The 15,651-nt window shown below is 35.1% G+C and overlaps 1 pseudogene; it reads left to right on the forward strand.

The window, feature by feature from the left end:
* The first annotated feature begins 4,735 nt into the window (after nucleotides 1-4,735).
* Nucleotides 4,736-14,050, forward strand: LOC100955862 (annotated as a pseudogene).
* The last annotated feature ends 1,601 nt before the right edge of the window (nucleotides 14,051-15,651 follow it).

Here is a 15,651-nt window from a genome sequence, read left to right on the forward strand (position 1 = left end):
GACAGAGTCAAAGAAATGAGTGTAACCCTTCTGTAGCTATACAGGGGTTCACATACTGGGGAATAACTTACCTGGAGCCAATTGAAATGAGCTGTTGATGGCTTCTCCTATGAAAAGAGTTTTAAAATAGAGAGAGGACCATTGATACTATAGGAGAGGAGAGACCATCTTTACCATGAGGATTAGCCTATAAAATCATTTAGAGTTTATGTAACTGTCTTGATTGGGTATAAGTCATCATCTTCACCATGTACCTTACACATCAAATTCTTATCCAAAATTTTATGAAGAGAACACTTTAAAACATTGCCAACAAAAATCTAATCTGGTGGTAGTAAAATAAATGAAAATTTGTCCATTCCTGGACCCAGTTTCAGTTTATTGGCTTACTTAATTCTATGGGCTATATTAGATTACATATATTGACTAATCAAGTGCTGCTTTCCTATTCTTTTTTTTTTTATTTTAACTTTGAACTAAGTATAGAGTCAGATCAAATTAATCGACTCCGAGCACTGCTTAACACAAGTGTATTAAATATGTCAGGATTTTATATTTACTTAGTCTTTTAGCTAAAATACCACCCCTTGTCTCCCACTGCTTCCTTTTTCTGTTTCAAAGGACGAGAACTTCTTGCTGAGACAACATCTTAGCCAAGTACATTAAAGACAAGCATACTTGGGAATATGATCACATTTCTCATGTAAATAATTTCCTGAGTAGTTTTCTCCCTGTTTTCCCTGCTGTTTAATTTCTTCCCTTTGACATAATTTGCTGCCTGTTTGGTTAAGGCAATTAGATATTTGTGTTAATTACATATTTGTTGTCTGTGCTGAAGTGGAGGGACTTGGCTGGTGCTGGGAGCTGGCTCTTAGATGCTCGTTCTCAGAGGGGCTCATTTTGTTTGCTGTTTCCTCCACAGCACACTTGCCTTATTATTTCTTCAGCACTGTCTATGGCTCTCTGAAAACACAACAAACTTAACATGGGCCCCCCAAACAGAACTTCTTTTATACTGCTGTTCAAAATGTGTTGAACTGATTTTGCTGGGGTTTTTTTTTTGTTTTGTTTTGGTTTGGTTTTTGGTACTACAGGAGAAGAGAGCTGAACATCTAAGAAGGAAAGTAGGAACATTTTCTGTCACTAACCAAGATCTTGAACTGTTTATGAAGTGGTATACCTGAAACAAATATAAGGGGTAACAAAGGAACTTTCCACGTGATTAAGTGCAGAAAGCAAACGTTATTTACAAAAGAAAAATAACATGAAAAGGGCATTAATAACATCATTTTTGAAGTTTATTTCAGATACTGTTTACTAGCTTTGGAAGGTACATATGTCTATGCAGGCATGTTTGAGTGGGTGCAAATATTTTTATTTTCAAAAAAATAAAAATTATTTTGAATCCTGTGTATAGAACAAATCTACAGGGGATATGTTCTAAGACCTTCACTGGATGCCTGAAACTGTAGACAGTATACAACCCTACATATTTTTTCTTATAACATACTTGTGACAAAGTTTAATGTATATAGAAAGCATAGCAAATGACTAACAATAGCCAATAATAAAATAAAGCAGTTATAATAATATACTGTAATAAAAGTTATGAGAATGTGTTCTTTCTCTCTCTTGCTAAAAATATCTCATTGTATGTAATATTTTGGGGCCATGGTTGACTGAACCCACAGAATGTGAACCACAGCTAAAGGGGGGACTAATGTACTGAGAAACAACAGCTCGAGTGAACACCTGGCAACAACAGTGTTCAGGGTAGGGGAGAGGCAGCAAAGGGCTAAGATAGGAAATGTTGACCTCGTGGGGGTGGCAAGAACTGTGAAGTGTAGTTTCATTTTGACCTGTTCACCCTCTTGATTTATATTCCCCTGAAGACAGGAAAAGTTGGGATGGAGACCTCACGGCAGCTGAGGATGCAAGGAAGGACAGTGATGTCCCGTGTCCCCCCCAGGCCTCTGCCCTGTCCCCACTGTCACCAGAGCACTTGTGTCATCAGCCATCTCCTGTTTCAAGCCACACATCAGAGTCATTTTCATCTCTTTTACATTCTTCAGTTTGTACATGCACTTTATTGCTAAACTATATATACTTTAATTTTATTTCATTTTTCCTTCTCGTATCTCTCCCACTTTTTCTGGACTCCTTGCCTATTCAGTGTTATTTTCATCACCTATCCTTTTATTTCTTAAAGTTCTTCTTAAATTGCTTTGTCCTGTCAACCTTAAAAGCTTTGTGGTGTCTTTTAACTAATCATGTTCCCTAGACTCTAAGAGCCACAGACTATACATTGGAGCCAGATGGAGCAGGTCTTGTATGGAACTTCCTTGGTTTCTAGTCTTTGATTCCTGAGTTGCCAGGTATGTGAGACAAACCTGTCTTGCATGTTCATGATGTAGTCATTTGAATTCAAATGCCGAACCTCTAAGAAAATAGTCTCATGAACCTCTATTAGGTTTTTTCTTTCAAACTGTTAAAAGGCAAACCAAGGCACAATAACATTTTAAGGGGTTTATTTGCCCTAAAAACAGTTCATGAATTGGGAGCTCTGAGCCAGAAGTGGTTCAGAGGCTCTCCTGAGGCAATACAAGAAGGCCGTTTATAAGCTGAACATGGAACAAAGCAAACACTTGATTGGTTAGAATTATATACTTGCCTTATTTGTCTATGTTGCTGAAAGGTTCTAATTTATATGTCTATAAATTAGTTGGTGGCTTCTGATTGGTTAACCTTAAGTTCGTTTTTCTTTAATACAGGCAATTATAAGAAATAGCTCATACTACGTTTCACTTACATTTTCAAATCAAGATTAAGTTCACTCACGAGGTTTAACTGGCTTTGTCTGCTGAAGGATGATCCAGACCTTGTCTCCATTTTAATCTTCTCAATGAAACTGACCTATCAAATTGTGTCTCTCTTGAATTAAACTGTTAGCTCTTCCCTAAAACGCTTCTAGAATAACCACAGGGGGCCTGCACTGTCCCTTACAGAGTACAGGATTCCCAGGGACTCTCAAGGTTATTCCAGCAACTCTTCTCATTTCTTTTTGGCCTTTCAGAGATGCCAAAACAGCATATCCAGGCATGACGGTCTCAACCGGGTGTGGAAGAGCTCCATGTAGGCCACTCTGTTGAAGGGTGTGTGTGTGTGAGTGCACAACGGGCGCTTACAGATTTTAAGAAAACTCAATCAGTAGTAGACTCATTTACCCAGTGTCAATTGATTAATTGGGATGATGATGAAAGTAACACCAAGATATCATCATTGCTGGCACTAGACACAAGAGTAATAGTAATTATTTAAAATGATTTAGGTTTTCTAATGATTCTTTGAGATAGGTACTATTTTTGTTCTCATTTACTGATGAGGAAACTGAGGTAAAGAGATGCTGATACTTTTCCTAAGATCATATGGCTTGTAGGTGTTGGAGACAGAATTAAAATGAGAGTGTCCTATCGCGTAAGCCCCACTTTTAACCACTGTGTCGGGTTGCCATTATGGCAGATTGATTTTTTAAATCTACATATGGAAGATAATCCAAACTATATTCATGATTTTTTAAATAGAAAAATAATGTTTTAAATGTTTAATACAAAACTATAAAGCAAGTACTTATGCTGTGGCATAGCTCAAATGGATCCTAGTTAGCAGCTTAGAAATGTTTTTCACATAAATGTTTAATACAGTATATAAATATCTAAATATAAATAATTAATGGATAGGCTTTAAGAAGATAATTGTTTAATTTATACTAGGGGACTGAGTATTATTTTTCCTATACGAGTATGTTAAGGAGTACAACAGAGGGAAAAATGAAGATGTATAGAAAAATAAAATAAATGACACAGTTAAAGAGTCCCAAGTTAAATTCAACACTTGTGCTGACTGTAAAAGTTTGTTCACGGCTCTGAAATAGCTGAATGGGAAACACAAGCGTCATAAGCAATTCGTTTTTTCTTATATGGAATAAAACTGTTCTGATTTTGTGATTTGATTTTCATCTTCTTCTTTTTCTCCTTGGTGGCTGTGAAAGTAAGTAAGGACTCAGAGGATTGCTAAGGAAATTGTCAAGTGGTGGACGTGAGTTTCCACAGCCTGTCACCTGGGTGGAGAAGTGTCCTACAGGATAAGAGTCCACAAGCTGAACAGCTAGGATTCCATGTGGCTTCTCTATCGACGAATCCGAGATGTTATAAAAGTTTCCTGTAGTTCCCTACACCCCCTGCAATTTCTTCTAACTGTGTTACATATGCCATTGTTTGAGGTTTCATTTTCTAAATGATTTCTTCTGAGCTTGAAAACTGAGTTTTTTGTTTCATCTGGACCATAGACTTTTAGATTTTTCTTTTTAATCTTTTAAAATTTAATGTAGATAAATGTTACAATATGATATAAAAATTGATGCCAAAGAACATCACCCCCACCGTCTTTTAATCTATAAAGCAGCACTCTAAGCAGCGTGCCTTTCCCTGACTGGGGATATTCTCTCAATGAATGTTCGTTTTTCCGAACTACGGTGATGTTGGTTCACCTCTGAGCCATAGTCATTCCTTTTTGGGATTTGTACTCAGAATAATCGTACTTCTACCTTTTCCTGTAATTGAACTTCACAGTCAAGAATCCCAGCATAGCACCCCTGTGTCAGAGAAGAGAGGAGGTCAAAGCAACAACCCGAGCTAATGGAGTACAGGCGTCATGGGGAGCAGTCGGTGCTGGGGTGATGGATAGTGATGTTGAAAGTGAGTGTAGCCCCCATGCTGGCCAGAGTATGTTTTTCTGTTTCTATAAAAGGTAAGGAAGACACAAAAATACTTTAAATAAAGGGCGTGTCTCAGGTATGGCATGTTGTGTTAACTATTAAAGGTCTTTTGTTGGAATTACAATTGTTGAATCATCATTGTTGCTGTTGAAAATCCAGAGCAGTCTCAAAGGAAAATAAAGGACAAGTTGGCATTTAAAGCCACTTTCTAACTTCCAGAAGTAACTTTTCTAAAATAAGTAGATTATGAAGTATATATAATCTATCCCTAGTAAAGCTGCCTGTTAAATTTTTGCTGTGATCTTGTTCCATTAAGCAACTCTGCGTATTATCCTTCCCCGCTGAATACAAGGGCAGTCTGGATGAGTCAGTCTTTAGGGCACGGTTTTCAACCTTTTTTATGTCATGACACACTTAAACTTACAGCTAAACTTCCGCGGCACACTTTAATTATGTTGATCAAAAAAAAAAAGTTAAAAGAAGAATATACTTACTTGCTTACCTTGCTTTCAACTTCTCTTGAAAGTAATTAAATTAATGATATTTAAAACTTTTCATGGCACACCCAAGGTCCTCTCACCACACACAGATTGAACATCTCTGCTTTAGAAGATAGTGGCTCTTGTCAGTGTTTTTCAAACTTACATTATTTTAGCACCACCCATATCCTTGCACTGAAGGCTCTCATCGTCATTTGAAGGGAGAGAGTGGACAGTGCTGGAGGTAATGTGGTTTACTCTATTTTTCCAAAGGGAAGTAATATTGCTAAGGGACATTTTTTTTGCATGAGGGTGTGAGAAGAAAATTGCCTTTCTTCCTTTTCTGTTTCTTTGAAATATCCTGATCAATCATTTCACTTGTGAAAATTATTCTCAGGCCCTGGTGCAGATGCCTGTAAATACTGCACAGTTTTCAGTAAGTAAGTGTTCATTAATTACTTAGTTTGAAGATTGCTGTAAAACTAAAGGGGGAAAGACTTCATTATGAGGGAAACATTATTTTGTGTTGAATATATTTCGAGATATTCTTTTGTGATTGGGTGAGATTTTCCAGTAGTTGCATTTTGTAGATTCAGTGTCAAATTTACATTTGTAAGAGCTATGTAAAAGCTAAAACTGAGGCATTCAAATATATACAGAAGAGTTTTTTAAAAACATGTGTTTTGTTCTTTTTTTTTTTGGTAGAGACAGAGTCTCACTTTGTTGCTCCCGGTAGAGTGCCATGGCATGACACAGCTCACAGCAACCTCCAGCTCTTGGGTTTAGGTGATTCTCTTGCTTCAGCCTCATGAGTAGCTGGGACTACAGGCACCCACCACAGTGTCTGGCTATTTTTTTCGTTGCAGTTTGGCCAGGGCCAGGATTTGAACCCGCCACCCTCCGTATATGGGGCTAGCGCCCTACTCACTGAGCCACAGGCGCTGCCTTATATGTTTTATTCTTTACCAGAAATTAAATTTGTTAAAATTGAGTTATCTGGCTCAGTGGGTAGTGTGTTGGCCCCATATACCAAGGGTGGCGGGTTCAAACCTGGCCCCAGCTAAACTGCAACAAAAATATAGCCAGGCATTGTGGCGGGCACCTATAGTCCCAGCTACTCAGGAGGTTGAGGCAAGAGAATCGCCTAAGCCTAGGAGTTGGAGGTCGCTGTGAGCTGTGTGATGCCATGGCACTCTACTGAGGGTGATAAAGTGAGACTCTGTCGCTACAAAATAAATAAATAAATAAATAATTAAAATTGAGTTATCCTAAATGGACCAATGTGCCCAAATGTCTAATAGATTTTTCTTGAATATGATAGTAAATTCCTAAAGGAAGTGTTCAAACCTTCATATGTGGTAATATTATCCAATAGGCAAATAACATTTTTCAAATTCCCAAGAAGTACAAACTATTTCCTTTTACATTTTTATGCATGGCCCCCAAAGAGCATAAACTTTTTATGGTTATCCAGTCTTGCTTTTATGAACAACATCGTCTTTTTTATAATTCTGCTGGGTAAAAATCAAATAATAGACAAATTTTCATCTCATGTATTTTATTGACATTTCTTTCCACTTCTTTAAATTTGTCCTCAAGGCCTATATTTAATTTTAATTTTTAAAGATATTGTTAGTGGTTTGAGACAGGAGAAAATATTTTGCATTTAGAATCATACAACTTTTACTTTTTTTAATGGAATATATCTTAAGAGATCATCTCTAGAATAACTTCTTCACTTTGCAAATTAAAAAAAATGGAATCTTGCGGAAGTTAAGTCAGTTCTTTGAAATTCATGGCAGAAATACTGATTCCCTGTTGATGGCATAGATCAGTTCAATAAATACCTATTGAGTATCTACTGGAGATTTTTAGCTAATTGAGAATAATGTTGCCTTCTTAGAACTTACAATCTAACAGGGTGTGCAAATGTGTAAACAGAGAATTCAATAAATAATCATGCTAATTGCATAGTAAAATATAGCAGAGAAAAATTGATTCATTTAGTAAGTCTTTTTTAAATTAACAGTTATTGAGTACCTGTTATTTTCCTGGGGATAAGTACCAATTACTAAAATGGACATAGTCCTTGATCTCAGTATTCTTAGGCTTTTAGGGAAGAGATGTCAATTAACTGCATAAAATGTACAATAAAACAGAAATAAATTCTCTAAAAGAAAGAATGTAGTTCAAGGGCATATAGCAAAAGAACCTCAGAGCTCAGGGTCTAATTACTGACAAGTTGCAGGTCGAAGGGGTCAGACTCCCTAGCCTTAATAGTCAAGTTTTTTATTTCAATTGTGAAATAACAAATTCTCTTCTCGATAGTTTGGTTTGTGCAGAAAAGGAATGTCATAGTTTCAGGGATGTCACCGCCAGAAATAATGCCAGGTTGTACCACTGGGCTACTTGAGCAGATGCTGTGTCTCTGCTGCCAAGCACAGATACTGCAGAGTGCCCTGCCAACACAGGGCCAAAGTGCCAGTGTGAAGACTCCTGTTACTCTCTCTCTGGACCCAGAATATCTCTGGCCACTTCACTGAAATGACCTCCAGGAAGAGCCTGCTTCTTCACACTGCTGCCTTTCAAAATTGCAGCCTCATGAACAGAGGTAGGATTGCCATGTAACCTTTATTAAAAAGATTTGTACTCTAAATTTTGTATTCAGTCAAAAAAGCAGATTCAAGGATCCAGAAGGCCATATGTGGCTCTGAGACTGCAGCTTCCCTATCCTTGGCAGTGTATTCATTTGGTTCAGATATTTTTGTCAAATTTGGAAAAGTAAGGTATTTTAGTCTCATTAAGATTGTCATTGTCTTCCACTTCAATTTCCTCTCTGTTATACTTTTTCCTGTTTTAGATGGTTTTGAAATGGCCCCAGGAATTTTTGGAATCTACCTAAGAAGAAATAGAGTTGGCATATTTAATCTGCAATTAATGGGATATGTTTATGTAGTTTTCAGGCACTTTGGGAATAATTAAACTCTGGACAATCATCCTTGTTACCCATGAACCTGACTCATCTTGCATAAGACACAAAGGTGCAGACCAGAGGTCATATATGAATATGTCTTACGGTGGACAGCACCATAGGTATGGGGGGAATGAAGGAGAAACAAAGCTTCATATGTACAAAGTCAGAGCTAATCTGGGGGAACTACTTCCAGTCTTAAAATCTGTAATAACATTAGCAGATGGTCTGGTTATCATTGATGTCAGGACCAAAGGAAAAGTCTCTTAATTGGTATATGGTAATATTGCATGTAGAATTATTCACCAAATATCTTTTCCTCTTTTTAGTGAGAATCTGTGAATTTGAATTTATTAAGATTATTTTACTTGAAGGCACAAATCCATAGTAGTACTACAAACAGAAAGAATATGTGTTAAGCTGTATATTGTATATATCCCAAATATAAATAAGAAAATATATTGATCAACCTTATCAGTGGGAAGATGAAAATATCTTTTAATTTCTAAATAGAAAATAATGACATAATTATGCCCACATGAACAAGGAAAGAGAATTCATTTAACATTTTGGAAAGAAAGCATTATACAGGTGCAACAAGTAGTTATTTAATTTTAAAATGTTATTGTACACATATTATAGATTTTGTGATATTAGTAATTTGTTAGCATTTTTAAATTTGTAATTAATTGTAATTTCTTCTCTCATTCTAAATAAATATAGCCTCTTCATCTTTCTTTAGATTATTGTTAGCAGGGTATATCATTTCCTGTATCCTTGCTTTAATCTGTATGATTGTGAACTTTTATTTTCTTTTAGACAGCATATAGTTGAGTCTTGTTTTTTTATGTCCTTTAAGAACCTCAGTCATGTAATTGATGTGTCTAGGCCATTCACATTTGAAGTGATTATTGATATGGTTGGATGAATACCTGTCATATTTGTTACTGTTTGCTAGTCATTGCACTTGTTCTTTGTATCTTCTTTTACCTTTTCTTTCTACTTTCCTTGTCTTTAATCGAGCACTTATTATGATTTCATTTTATCTTTCTCTTAACATATCAATTATGCTTCTTTAAAAAAACTTTTTGTGGTTTCCCTAGAGTTGAAAATAAGCATTTTAAATTGACATAAATCTATTATAAATAACTCTATACCATTTCAAATGTAGTGCATGTACCTTATAACAGAGTATTCCCAATTTCTTCTTCCCATCCTCATCTAGCATATAACATCTAGCATATTATTATTAGAAGCAAAAAGTGATATTTTAGATCAATTAAAAATAAGTGACGTAAATCATTTTATTTTACCTTAATGAATTCTTCTCTTTATATATATATATATATATATATGTATGTATGTATGTATGTATTTCTGAGCTATATTATTTTCCTTTTATCTGAACAGATATACTACTAGGGATTATAGCTACTCTTTGTCTGGACCTCTTAGAGTTCTCCTTCACCCCTTTTAGTAGTTAACTACCTTCAACTAGTTAATAGCTCTTTACAGTAAAATCCCCTTGCTCAAATAACAGTATGATTTCTGTATTCTGATCGGTATGTTCTATTTGTCACAATACATTTTTCTTGAGTCTTCACTTGTCTGTTTCCCTCTTATATCAAAAGTTTAAGTTTATAGGCTGTGAAACATATACCATAGACTATACTGTATTCATCCTTTAGCCTTTAATATATTGCACTGTTTCTAGAAGGCAATAAGTGCTCAAAAATAGTTTGAATGAATGAGTGAATAATGGTGTTCAATTTTATACTGAACTTTTGGATTAGTAATGAAAATTAGAATAATGTCTCCTGAAGAACATTTCTTAAAAGTGATTCAATTCTCCAAGTTAAACATCTCCCAAATTACAAATTTTAATTATGTTCTCTAAGGAATTGATCTATAAAATGACTAATTTGTCCATTCTTGTTAAACAAAGAATAAATAGGTCTCTAAAGTAAAACTAACTTATTTCCCTACAGTACTCTTGGTTTTTATTAGGTTCTTTCCAATGTTCAGTATGTTAAACTGTGAGATTATGTTTTTTTTTCTAGAAGATAAATATATTAATACCATACTTAATAAGGACTACAAAATCCTGGAGTTAGCAATGAAGTTGCATTATTAAGGCGTATCAGTCGCCTGTGGAATTCCTTATGGTTCATCAGAGAAGCTTATCCCACAGTTTTTAATGTTTGCTGTCAGCAATTAATAAGCTTGCCCTAAATAAATTTTGTGAAGGAATGAATGACAGCTGGATCTGTGAGTGATTTTCCAAACAGACTAGTATCTGATTTGGGTATATACAGTCTTAATTCAAAAATTTTGTTTATGAGATTCCATAAACACTAAATTCTAATTTCCAAATCTCTTGATGAACTAAGTTATTGAGAATAGAATGAATTTATCTAAGAAAAAATTACATGCTCTTTAATATTTTTGATATTTTGTTATGTTTTGTACCTCACCAAAAATTCCTCAAACTTTTATTCTTGGTTTTTCCTCCCCTCAAAAGTGATGGAAAAGTTGGATTAAATGAGAATTCTGCTCAGTAATGACAATTAGAATATATGAACTAAATACCCAGTTTGTGTGATCGAATGCAAGGAGTTATAAATCATGTTCTGGCTTGAGATTTACCTGCTTGAAAAAAATGAATCTTTTCTTTTCTCAACTTGGCTGTACTGAGAGAATTCTTATCTACAGAAGTCAAGGAACAGCTGTTTACTAATGGATCACAGCAGGAGGATAAACACAGAAGTCTGGGCAGAGGCTATTTTTCACACTTGTGCAACTTGTTTCTCAATATTTTGTCCTCTGCTGTGGATTATAAAGTGTATATGTGAGAGTAAACACCAGGCAATCACTCTTCTTCTCCCTGCATGAGGAATAACTCTTCGAGGCATATTAGTAATTCATATATTCTGAGTTGTGTGCAACACAGTTCTTTATTGAATAAAATAAGTACAAAATAGAAACATGGTTTGGTTTACTCTAATCATTAATCATAAAAATAACATACTAAGATGGAATGTTTCCTTCAAATTAGGTGTCCCTGATTTGCCTGTTTCTATGTAGTGTTATATTATGTTGTTACCAATTGCTACATTCTTTCTACAGGGTATCCCAAAATTCTCCCCTAATATCACCATACATAGGGAAAATGGGAAGTTGTAGGTAAATGTACCTTCATTTACAAAACAGTTATTAAAAATTTTATAATGAAGTGTCCAACATATAGAGAATATTCTGTAAAATTTTGTAAATGAGGGTACATTTAGCTACAATTCCCCATTTTTCCTCATGTATGGTGATATTAGGGATGGCTTTTGGGACAGCCTGTATAATTACATGTCTATTGCAGTGGTTTTGGTGAGATAAGAGTGAATCAGAGGAGCAGTGATTGAAATTAGAATGTTTCAAGAACATAAGAGTTTTCAAGATTTCCAAATACTTCAAAGAGGTAATACATAAAAGGAAAGGAAAAAAGAAACCAGCAACTGTCTATGGATGGGGCAATTAGGATGCTTTGCAGTCAGACTAGGAACTACACTATGAGCAATAAGGATTGATTATCAATTACTTTTTCAAGAAGACTGGCAATAAAGATCATGAGAATTCATTTTAAGTTTTTTTTAAGGTAGAATAAACATTATATATATCTTTGGATTGAGGTATATCTAAAATAAACCTTATTATGTTAATTTCTAAAATCATCTGTTTGGAGGCTATGATAAAGCTATGGAGGATGCTAAGAAATTACTATTAACTAAATAGGAAAAATCATTTAGGGGAACACAATAAAGATCTAAATGAAGGGATGTATTTTTGAATTTACATCTTGTATACAATTTTTATGTATCATTTTATCCTCAAATATACTGGCATTAATTTCTGTTTTCTTTCATCTTAATAATGTTTAAAAATAGATGCTGGGTTCAATAACACAGATTTAATACAATTTCAAAGCATAAGCAGTGCTAAAGGGATATTTTGATATTGACAGCATCTTGCTATTACACCTGTAAGCTGCTTAATTCTTCCCTGAGGACAAGCTACCACTCTTAGCACCAAAGTTTGCTCAGAAAAATAGTTAAAAAAAAAAAGATGGTATAAGAGGGAAAATATTTACCATCCCACATTAAACAAGCAAAACACTGGACAAAAGATTGGAAAGAAAATAATTTTCAAGACACTATACAACAGGTGATGAAGCACACTGAATGCTTGAGTGATAAGAAGTGACCTGAGCACAATGAATGCCCCACCTTACCATAGTAAGAGAGTTTCTAGGCTGTGGCCCAGAGAAGTAGAATCCAGGTGAAGAATCCCAGAAGACTCCCTGAGTCAAGGTGATGAAGCTGAAGATCTAGGTTGAGCAAAACTGCTAGAACTTGGAGGATAGAGTACTGAATAAGTGACAGCTTCATAAAAAGAGAAAAAAAAAATCTAGATGTGGACATTCCCAGTCACAAGGCTAGGAATAGTGCCTGTTTCTACCAACCAGACTAAAAAATCTAATAATTCATGTAAAATTGGGTGAATACATAGAAGGGTTTTACGTCAGTAATGAGGCAAAATTAGCATTAAACTACAGGCTTGTCTGATTCTGCTTAATGTATTTTAAACACAATAAACACTCAAGTCTGCTTTCAGGTAACTTAATCATACACCAAAACAAAACTCATAAATATTCATAGGTACACAAAAATATCTAACACTCAAAAGATAAAATTTGCAATGCCTTCTAGACAGATATAAAAGGAGATAAGAAAATACCACCCATGAAGAGCAGAAAAATCAATTAATCAAAAAAGACCCATAATATGAGATTTAGAAGACAAAGACATTAGAGAAGTTTATTATAGATGGAATTACATATGTATTTTGTATTGTCAACAATTTAAGTAGAAGAAACACATAAGAGAGACTCCAACTAGAGTACTAGAGATGAAAATTTTAATATGTAAGTTGAAAAATATATGAATGTGATTAGGCTTAGAAGAAAAGACTAGTGAACTTGATCACATAATGATAGAAACTATCAAGCTCTTGGAACCATTTTCATCACAAACCACCCTACATGAAAGGGTATTACCGTGTCTAGCTCTGTAATCAGCCTCTACCAGCCAGCACCTCCTTCAGGTTACTTCATGGCAGCTGTCCCACAGACTCAGAACAGTGCTCCATACTATCCTCCTAGCTAAATTGCTCAACTAAGACCAAGTCTTCACTGGACTGCTCAGTGTGCCATACCTCACCCATTCCAAAATATGCCCATTACTATCTACCTAGCTGCTCTTAGACTACCATTTAGTGCTATGAGACCAGCTTCTTCACAGGTTCCACAAGTCATGTCAACACAGCGTGTTGCTAACACATGAAACCAAACAAATGGGTCCACATCCTGAAGCTACTCCTGCTGTCAGCACCATTCCACAGTACAAATATGCTGTGGGAGTTCACAGTCCTCAACATCTTAATGCACAGCCACAAGTTACCATGCAATGCCTGCTGTTGATGTACAAGGTCAGGGGCCTTTGACTGCTTCCATGTTGGCATTTGCCCCTCCTCAAGAGCAAAAGCAAATGTTCGGTGAATGGCTGTTTCCTCTTATTCAAGCCATGCAACCTACTCTTTCTGGTAAAAATCACTGGCATGTTGTTGGAGATTGATAATTCAGAGCTTCTTCACATGCATGAGTCTTCAGAGTCTCTCTGTTCTAAGGCTGATGAAGCAGTAGCTGTATTACAAGCCCACCCAGCTGAAGAGGTTGCCCAGATAGCAGTTAACAGTGCCACTGACATCCCAACTGTTTAAAGTAGATCAGGGACTAAGAAAAGAAACTCATGCTTCACCAGAGAAAAATATCTAAACATCAGAAAATTTAAATATTATAGAAAAATTACAAAATATAAAATGAAGAAAACAAAGAAGAGGAAAGGAAACTTTGACTCTTATGCACTGAGCAAATGCTGGGTCTAGCAAACATAATGCTAGTCTTAGATTAATTATTGATTTTAAAAAACCAAAACACACAAAAAATACTAAATATAAAAACAAATCAATGTTTTATAGACTCTAGGAAAAAGAATTTTTAGCAAAGTACAAAAATTTAAAGCATTCCTTTCTTTAATTTTGTAATTCATCATTGTGGAATAGCTTAGAATGTCAGTTTTGTTTTAAGGAAAAGAACTGATAACTGAGCAAGGAAATATAATTTGGATTATTACATTCTTGCTTTAATAAAAATTCTTTAAACAGTGAAAAAAATGATAGAAACTATCTAAAATGAAACCCAGAGAGAAAAGAAAATCTAGAAAAAGTCAGAAGATCATTACTGAGCTGTGAGAGAACTTCAAGTAGCATAATATGCTGGTAATTTGAGTTCCTTTGGAGAGCGAAAAACTATTCAAAGAAATGATGATAATTTTTTTTAATTTGAGGAAAACTATAAGTGTACAGACGCAAGAAAGTCAACTGAAATTAACATAAACAAAACTACATCAAGGCACATTATACTCTTACTATGATGAAAAGAAATTTTTAAAGAAAGCAGTGATAACAAGAAACCAGTGATGAAATAAATCTTAGAAGCACCCATAGAAGAATATTATGCTACAATTAGAGGATGAAAAGAAAGAATGATGGAATATTTTTCATCAGCTACGTAATTGAGAAGATAGTGGAGCATTATCATTAGTGTACCGAAAGAAATAATAAACCAAGAAAATGTATATTCAGTAAAACATCTTTAAAATAAATATATTTTTGACAGAAAATCTGAACAAATTCATCTTTGGTAGACTTACACTACCTTAAATTTTTTTTTTTTTTTGAGACAGAGCCTCAAGCTGTCCCCCTGGGTAGAGTGCTGTGGCATCACAGCTCACAGCAACCTCCAACTCCTGGGCTCAAGTGAGTCTCCTGCCTCAGCCTCCCAAGTAGCTGGGACCACAGGCGCCCACCACAACTGTTTGCTATTTTTTGGTTGCAGCTGATTGTTGTTTGGCGGGCCCTGGCTGGATTCGAACTCGCCACCTTAGGTGTATGTGGCTGGCGCCTTAGCCACTTGAGCCACAGGCACCGAGCCAGTACATTAAATTTTCAAAGAGGTCCTTTAGACAGAAGGACAATGATACCAGATGGGAATATGAATCTAATCAGAGAAATAAGAAACTGAAAATAGTAACCTCATGGATAAATTTATAAGAATCTTTTCATATTATATAAATATTTAAAAACTTACTTGAATCTTCAAACAAAAATAACAATGATGTTGCCCAGTTTTTAAAACCTACGTAAAAGTACAAAGTTTAAAGGTCAACATGAGAGAAGTGGAAGTATATGGTTACAAGGTTATTATATTATATGTGAAGAAATATAATATTGCTTGAATATAGACTTTTATAAATTAGAGA

This window comes from Otolemur garnettii, unplaced genomic scaffold (assembly GCF_000181295.1).
Source record: "Otolemur garnettii isolate 467f Iridium unplaced genomic scaffold, OtoGar3 scaffold00042, whole genome shotgun sequence".
NCBI classification, from domain to species: domain Eukaryota; kingdom Metazoa; phylum Chordata; class Mammalia; order Primates; family Galagidae; genus Otolemur; species Otolemur garnettii.